This window comes from Monodon monoceros, unplaced genomic scaffold (genome assembly GCF_005190385.1).
Source record: "Monodon monoceros isolate NGI ecotype Baffin Bay Population unplaced genomic scaffold, NGI_Narwhal_1 Super_Scaffold_18, whole genome shotgun sequence".
Classification (NCBI taxonomy): domain Eukaryota; kingdom Metazoa; phylum Chordata; class Mammalia; order Artiodactyla; family Monodontidae; genus Monodon; species Monodon monoceros.
Genome location: NW_021703774.1, coordinates 65,685,198 through 65,693,020, shown reverse-complemented (window position 1 = coordinate 65,693,020; position 7,823 = coordinate 65,685,198). Strand labels below are relative to the sequence as shown.

The 7,823-nt window shown below is 44.7% G+C and overlaps 1 pseudogene; it reads left to right on the top strand.

Moving 5' to 3' along the window:
- Positions 1-4,610: 4,610 nt before the first annotated feature.
- On the top strand, positions 4,611-7,772 carry LOC114897870 (annotated as a pseudogene).
- The last annotated feature ends 51 nt before the right edge of the window (positions 7,773-7,823 follow it).

The window sequence follows — 7,823 nt, the reverse complement described above, 5'->3', positions numbered from 1 at the left end:
TGCCCTACTTTTTGGTTTGTGTGTGTGTGTGTGTGTATCTGTGTGTTTTTAAATATTTATTTATTTATTTGGCGCGTCAGCTCAGTAGTTGCAGTGCGTGGGTGCCCTGAGGCATGTGGGATCTTAGTTCCCCGATTAGGGATCAAACTGTGTCCCCTGCATTGGAAGGTGGATTCTTAACCACTGGACCACAAGGGAAGTCCCGCCTCCCTTTTGTATTCACACCAACAACATACGAGTGTCTGTTTCCCCCACAGCCTTGATGATCAAGTGTATTATCAAGTGAAGGGGAGAAGAAAATGCCACCCCAAAATATGCCTTTTTGGTATTGAGGAGGAAGAAATTTTCCTCTGCCCAACTAGGTTTTTCTGGCTGGTCTAAGAAATAAATTGACATGAGACAGATTAACAGGAGCAAATCAAACAAATTTAATTAATAACATGTATACAGGGCAGAGACACAGGAAAACTGAGTAACTCACCAAAATGGCCAAAGCCCTCACCTTAAATACCATCCTCAGCTAAAGTCAAAAGAGAACGTTTAGGACGGGGGGCTGTCGGTTATGGGAAGCTACCGGGAACAGCACAGTAAACAAGGGTGATTGTGATGCAGATTTAAGTCATTGCCTTCTGCATTGCTAAGAGTTTCCAGAGATTTGATCCTCTTCCTGTTCCAAGTACAGAGAAGATACACCCTTACAAATGGAGATTTCCCTCACAAATGTAAATGTTTCTTACAAAAGGGCAACTCCTACTTGGTTTTCAGAGCCCTTCCCATGTCTGCTGTTCCTCAGAAAATAACCAGCTCCAAACAATAAATATGCCAATGAGACATATTTTAAAGCGGCAAATTCTGCTCCCCTACATTGACATAAGGATTATCTTGAGTTGCTTACTTTTTAAAAACAGCAGACACAGGAAAACTCTGAAAACCAAGTAGAAGTTACCCCTTGTAAGAGAAATTTGCATGTTGAAGGGAAATCTCCATCTGTAAGAGTGTCTCCCTTTCTGTACCAGGAAGAGGAGCATGACCAAGTCTCTAGAAACCTCTTATCAATGGAGATAGCACAGACTTAAATCTGCATAACAAACCTTACTCTTTTTACTGTGTTTTGCCTGAAAACCTCCCATAACTAGCTCTGCGTCCCCAACACCCCCAACATTTTGTATCTTTAGCTAGAGATAGTATTTAAGGTGAGAGCTTCAGCCATTTTGGTGAGTTTTCCTGGAACTCCCCCATGTGTACTGGAGGTATATATGTTATTAAACTTCTGTTTTTTCTCCTGTTAATCTTTTTAATGTTGGAGGGAGGGGGGTTCCTCAACCAAGAACTTGGAAGGGTAGAGGTAAAGTATTCTTTCCTCCCCCAAGCTTTTTAAATTTTTCCGGGGCTTCCCTGCTGACGCAGTGGTTAAAAATCCGCCTGCCAGTGCACGGGACACCAGTTCAAGGCCTAGCCCGGCAAGATCCCACATGGTGCAGAGCAGCTAAGCCTGTGCGCCACAACTACTGAGACTGCACTTTAAAGCCAGCGTGCCACAATTACTCAAGCCCGTGCACCTAGAGCCCGTGCTCCACAACAAGAGAAGCCACCACAGTGAGAAGCCCACGCACCGCAACGAAGACCCAACGCAGCCAATAATAAATAAATAAATAAAATAATAATAAATTTTGCCAATCTGATAAGTGAAGTTAACTTTCTATTTCATTCTTTTTTTTTTTTTTTTTTTTTGTGGTACGCGGGCCTAGCTCACTGCTGTGGCCTCTCCCGTTGCGAAGCACAGGATCCGGACGCGCAGGGTCAGCGGCCATGGCTCATGGGCCTAGCCGCACGACGTGGCATGTGTGACCTTCGCGGACCGAGGCACGAACCCACGTCCCCTGCACCCGCAAGCGGACTCTCAACCACTGCGCCACCAGGGAAGCCCAACTTAACTGTTTTTAATTCCTCATACTTAACTCTATGTCCAGGAAATCATGCTTGTAACATAGCATCACGTTTGGAAGAATAGCCTTGCCATAAGGGTCTAGCTCCACCTGGTGGTTACATATCTAGTTGCAGGAAAAGTACTGTACCTTTACTTCAGGGATATTTGTGCCTTTGCACATTTGCTTACCTCTTAAATCTCCTGCCCCTTCTTCCCTAATGAAAAAAACTTGTATTCTAACCCCTTTCCTATCGGCTACAGCATGTGCCATATGCCAAATTTCGTGAGTTAAATGACCACTAAAATAATTCTCACCCACACAGTTTGCTGTTTACATTAACCTGACTTCACTATGTGAAGGTCTGCATTAACAAGACCTTACTAACCCAGGAAACTCTTGCCCAGGAACTAGACATCCCGACAAAGTGTCCTTAGCGTAAAATGACTCATCAAACAAGAGTAGCTAGGAAACCCTTCCCTAGCAAATATTTCCCACCAATCCCAAATTATTTTGCCACAGAGTATGCCTAATCTCAATTCAGCAACCCCTGCCTCCCCCCACAGTGAAATACCCCCTGTAAACCAGACTCCAGAATTCCCATCAATACCCTGCCTTTGCACCCCCATTCTGAGACTCTACTAAGACTTTATCAATGGCGTTCTCTCTGTTACTCCAATAAGCAAGAAACTCGGTTTTGCCTTACCAACAGATTATTTTGTGGTATTTTGGGAGAGTCAGCTTTCAATTTAAGAGAGAGAGTAGTACCTTTATCACCAAGTTCCAGACAGGGGAAAGGTAAGGGATTGGCCTTTGTCATGCCAGACATTGGGCTTCACCCTCTTACCAACCTCATTTCACAAGTACACTTGTAGTTTAGTCCTTTTGTCCATTAGACTCTTTAAAATATTAGAGGGTGCCTTGGTCCATTTAGGCTGCTATAACAAAATATCATAGACTGGGTAGCTTATGAACAACAGTAATTTATTCCTCATAGTTCTAAAAGCTGGAAGTCTGAGATTGTCACTGAGTCCAAGCTCACTCTGCTCACCTCACGACAGACCAATAAATCAGGAGACGAGGTGTTGAGGCAAGGAATAGTGACTTTATTAGGAAAGCCACAGACTGAGAAGATGGCAGACTAGTGTCCCCAGAGAACCATCTTATCTGGGTCTGAATGTCAGTTTCTTTTATAGTGCAGAGAGGGAGAGGAGGTGAGGAAGTAAAGTAAAAAGGCCATTAGTTTTGCCTGGCTTGGCCAGCATATGGGAGGGGATGTGTTAGTTTCTTCTTTTCTGCAGCCATTCACAGGTAGGCAGGGTTCCCTGAGGCAGGCCATTATGTATGATTATAATAACAAAAGCAACGAAAAGCAAAGGTTAAAGTCAAAGAAACATATCCAACATGGAGTCAGATTTTGCTCTTGCCTGTTACAAGATCAGGGTGCCAGTGTGGTTGAACGAGGACTCTCTTCCTCATTGCGGACTTCTCCTTGTATCCTGCATGGTGGAAGGGGCCAGGGAGCGCTGTGGAGCCTGTTTTATAAGAGCACGAATCCCATTCTTGAAGGCTCCACCCTCATGACTTATGCATCTGCTAAAGGCCCCACCTCCTAATACCATCACCTTTGGGGGTTTGGCTTTCAGCATATGAATTTGGGTGGAGCACAAACCTTCAGACCATAGTGGAGGGCAACTTTAGACCACCTGGAACTTAGGCTCTTTTCTAACGTTGGAGACTAGAGATTGTCAGCACCTGCTTCCCCCACTAGCCAGCTTCTTTCCCCCCAACCTATTTTCCTTTTATTTCTTCTTTTCTTTTTTTCCTTCTCTCTTCTACATGCCTAAGGCCTAAAGGTGACACTATAAGGCCCTACCTCAGGACTAAACAAGTTTTCAGTGAATAGGAAATTTGACCTGCATCTGTAAAAAATGCTTTCTTGAAACAGACTTCAGATCCAGCCCTGGATTCTGCAGGCACCACAGGGAGCCACAGGCAAGAACCCCAAGTTGTGTCCTCCTGGTATCACTCACATTGAATTCTATGAGTGTGGCACCTCTGGCCTGCAATGCCTCCTAACATGACATCTCTTACCCGTGAATTTTCCAAAAAGCCTCTGGAGTTGTGTACTGAGTGACAGTGCTGGGGTGGTTTAGGGAAGCTTTCCAATAGCTCTTTTCCATATAGATAATTATGTTTCTGTAACCTTGGTAGAGGCAGAACAGTGAGTCTTTAGAATTTGGGCTTTTGGAGCCTGTCTGTCTGGGTTGGCATTCTGGCTCTACTGCTTACCCCTATATGACCTTGGGCAAGGCACTAACTTCTTCCTGCCTCAATTCCTCATCTGAAAATGGGGATGATAACAGTACCTTTCTTTTAGGTGTGAGGATTAAATGAGTTAGTACATTGAAAGGAATAGAACAATGCCTGGCACTAATGAGAATTCCAGGCCAACCATTATTATGTAAAGCACTACACAAATACAGCTTCAGCTCCTGCCCTCCAACCAGATTGCTGCGTCCTAGGGAACAGCTTCAACTAATTCACCTCTTCTGTGGTTCCTAAATGTGTAGCCCCATGAGGGAAAATATAAGCCTGTTTTTCACCTAAATCTGCTTATCCAGAGCTCTGAAGAATGCTCATGTTTCTCACATCTTTTTTAATCTGTGATGGTTTTACCCAACAATGACATCTCTTTTCAGCCTGGACATCTTTAAGGATTTCGACCTGTGTTTTGTGGAGTACTCCTCTCCAAATATAGACATTGAAGGGTAGCAGAAAATGCTGCCCTAAAATATGCCACTTTGGTATATTGATCATTTCGAGCTGAAGGGAATGAGAAGTGGATACAAGAAAAGCCCTCTGCCCTTCCCCTAGTTGCCTAAAAGCAGAACAGAAATATGTAAAGGTGCCCACCTACCTTCTCTACCAGGAAGGACAGAAGTTAATCACCAGAGACAACTCTAGGCCTTTAGCCCAGAGATGGCACCAGAAGAAATCCACATAACAAACCTAACACTTATCTCGCATTAGTTTTTCCCATATACTTACTTTCCTACAATTTGCCAGCCTAGAAAGTCCTTTTCCTTTTGTCTCGTCACTTCTTTAAAAATGTATTATTCTTTTGTTATGATGCTGTATATGCCCAAGTTCTAACCACTCCTTTGAGTCACTCATCTGAGTTCTCCCTGTGTATGCATGACACACGTTAATAAAGTCTGTTTCTTTGTCTCTTGTTAATCTGTCTTGCCAGTCTAATGACGGGGCCCCAACTGGAGAACCTAGGAGGGTAGTGGGAAAAAGATATGTTTTTCTTCCCCTGCAAGCATAGACTTCAGGTGTTCTGAGTGCAAAGAGAATTGGAAGTCACAAGCCTTTTAGGAATGTTGCCAAAACATTGGTGGAAAAGGGTGAGAGAGAGGGGGCTGAGGCTTTAGTTGTCCTTGCTCCTCCTTTATCCCTCTGGCCACACTCCTCTTGCCAGGCTCCTTCCACAGCAGGATAAAGGGACCTCATTCTCAGCACTCAGCCTTTCCTATATGGGTTGATGTCTCCCTGAGGAAGGTTTCAATGTGTTCCTTATTGGCCACCTCAACACCTTAAACCATGAGCTGGTCTCAGGGGTAGGAAGAGCAGCTCTGAAAATCCAGGAGCCCAGCCCACCTGGAAGGACTCAGCACATCAGAGGGAGGGAATGAGGCCACTTCATTCTCTTCTCGGCCCTGTACCCTGTTCCACTGTCTCCACTGCCTATACACGAAGAACAAAATGCATGTTTAAAAATTCAGGGCCCAGGGTCCTCGGTCCCCCAGCTCCATTCAGCTTACTTTCATTTGGATTCCACACAAAAAACAAGAGGTAATAATGCTGGTGACAGGGCTTCCCTGGTGGCGCAGTGGTTGAGAGTCCACCTGCCGATGCAGGGGACACGGGTTCGTGCCCCGGTCCAGGAAGATCCCACGTGCCGCGGAGCGTCTAAGCCCGTGAGCCATGGCCGCTGAGCCTGCGCGTCCGGAGCCTGTGCTCCGCAACGGGAGAAGCCACGGCGGTGAGAGGCCCGCGTATCGCAAAAAAAAATAATAATAATAATAATGCTGGTGACAGCCAACATAGCAGCTCCTCAGTTATCTTGACTTATTTAGATCTGGGGCCACGATACTCATTCATTCACCATTTATCGATTGGCATGATGTGCCAGACACTGGGCACGTACCATGACAAGCTCCCTGCACTCAAGGAAGTTGGTGACATCAAACAAGGAGCTATTAATAATAATTTATTACTGAAAACGACTGTATTATTATTTCCACATAGTTTAAGAACCAACTAGAAACAGAAACTGGATTTAAGTGTTGTTCTAAAATAGTGGGGATGAGTCTCCCTGCTAGTCAAAACACCCTCCTCCCACATCACTTCTCATTGGCATATTGGTTTTCCATTCACTCCTTTCTCTCCTGCATGCTCCAATGATTTAACTCTTATTCTTGTCCAGCTGCTCCCACTCACTCTGTTGTCTGAGTTTCTTTCTCCCCAGGGACGTTACAGACCCGGGCCAAAGAAATCTTAAAGTCTGCATTCAAAACTAAGTGAGAGGGTACTTCCCTTGTGGCGCAGTGGTTAAGAATCCGCCTGCCAATGCAGGGGACACGGGTTCGAACCCTAATCCGGGAAGATCCCACATGCCGCGGAGCAACTAAACCCGTGTGCCACAACTACTGGAGCCCGCGCACCTAGAGCCCATGCTGTGCAACAAGAGAAGCCACCACAGTGAGAAGCCCGCACACTGCGACAAAGAGTAGCCCCAGCTCGCTGCAACTAGCCAAAGCCCGCACAGCAACGAAGACCCAACACGGCCATAAATAAATAAATATTTTTTTAAAGGGGGTTAGTTGCTTTCTTTTAACTTCAACTATGAATAAAATACCAACGGCCCTATCACTATGTGAAAAAGTGGTCTCGAATTTATGTGGAAGGGAAAGTAGGCTATGGTGAATACATGGATAAAAATAATGTGAGGTGACAAGCAACAACAGTTATAACTGATAACATATTTCTGAGTAACCAGACAAAAGAGAAGGCATAGAGTGGATGATTCTTCTCTGGCCATTGTTTGGTACAGACTCATTTCCAAATGGTGTATAGTCTTTACAGTTTCTAAGGACACGAATTAAAATATTCTTATATATAAACATATATACACACACACACACCCCAATTGCCAGCCCATCGCCTGTTTTTGTGCAGCCGGGGACCTAAGAATGGCTTTTACATGTTTAAACAATTGAAAAAAGATCTGTTACTCATGTCACAACATGTGAAATTCACATTTCAGTGTCGACGAATGAAGTTTTAGTTGAACACAGCCACACTCATTCATTGTCTATGGATGCTTCCTTGCTACAACTGCAAAGTTGTGTAGAGACTGTGTGGCTCACAAAACCTAAAAAGTTATCCTGTAGAGGCAATTTTGAGCCGCTGGGCAGATACCATGAGCCAAGCTCACCCTCCCTATTTGAAAAAAAATTTATGGGGAATTCCCTGGTGGTCCAGTGGTTAGGGCTCTGTGCTTCCGCTGTAGGGGGCAGGGGTTCGATCCCTGGTAGAACTAAGATCCTGCAAGCCGCACTGCACGGCCAAAAAAAAAAGAAAAAAATTTATAGAAAAGAAGTTGTCATTGAAATTAAACTGTGGCAGACATATCCGAGGAATACTGTGGAGATCTGATCCCTTTATGAGCCCTGTGGTAGATGAATGTGTGGAGATGGTAACTAGCGGGCAACAGAAAAATACCAGAATGGTGGTAATACGAATAGTATCATCATGTTAGAAGACTTCCAGCGTTTATAACCAAAGGCTGTGTTCACCAGAGGAATCAATTGCTTCTACACATCCCCCATC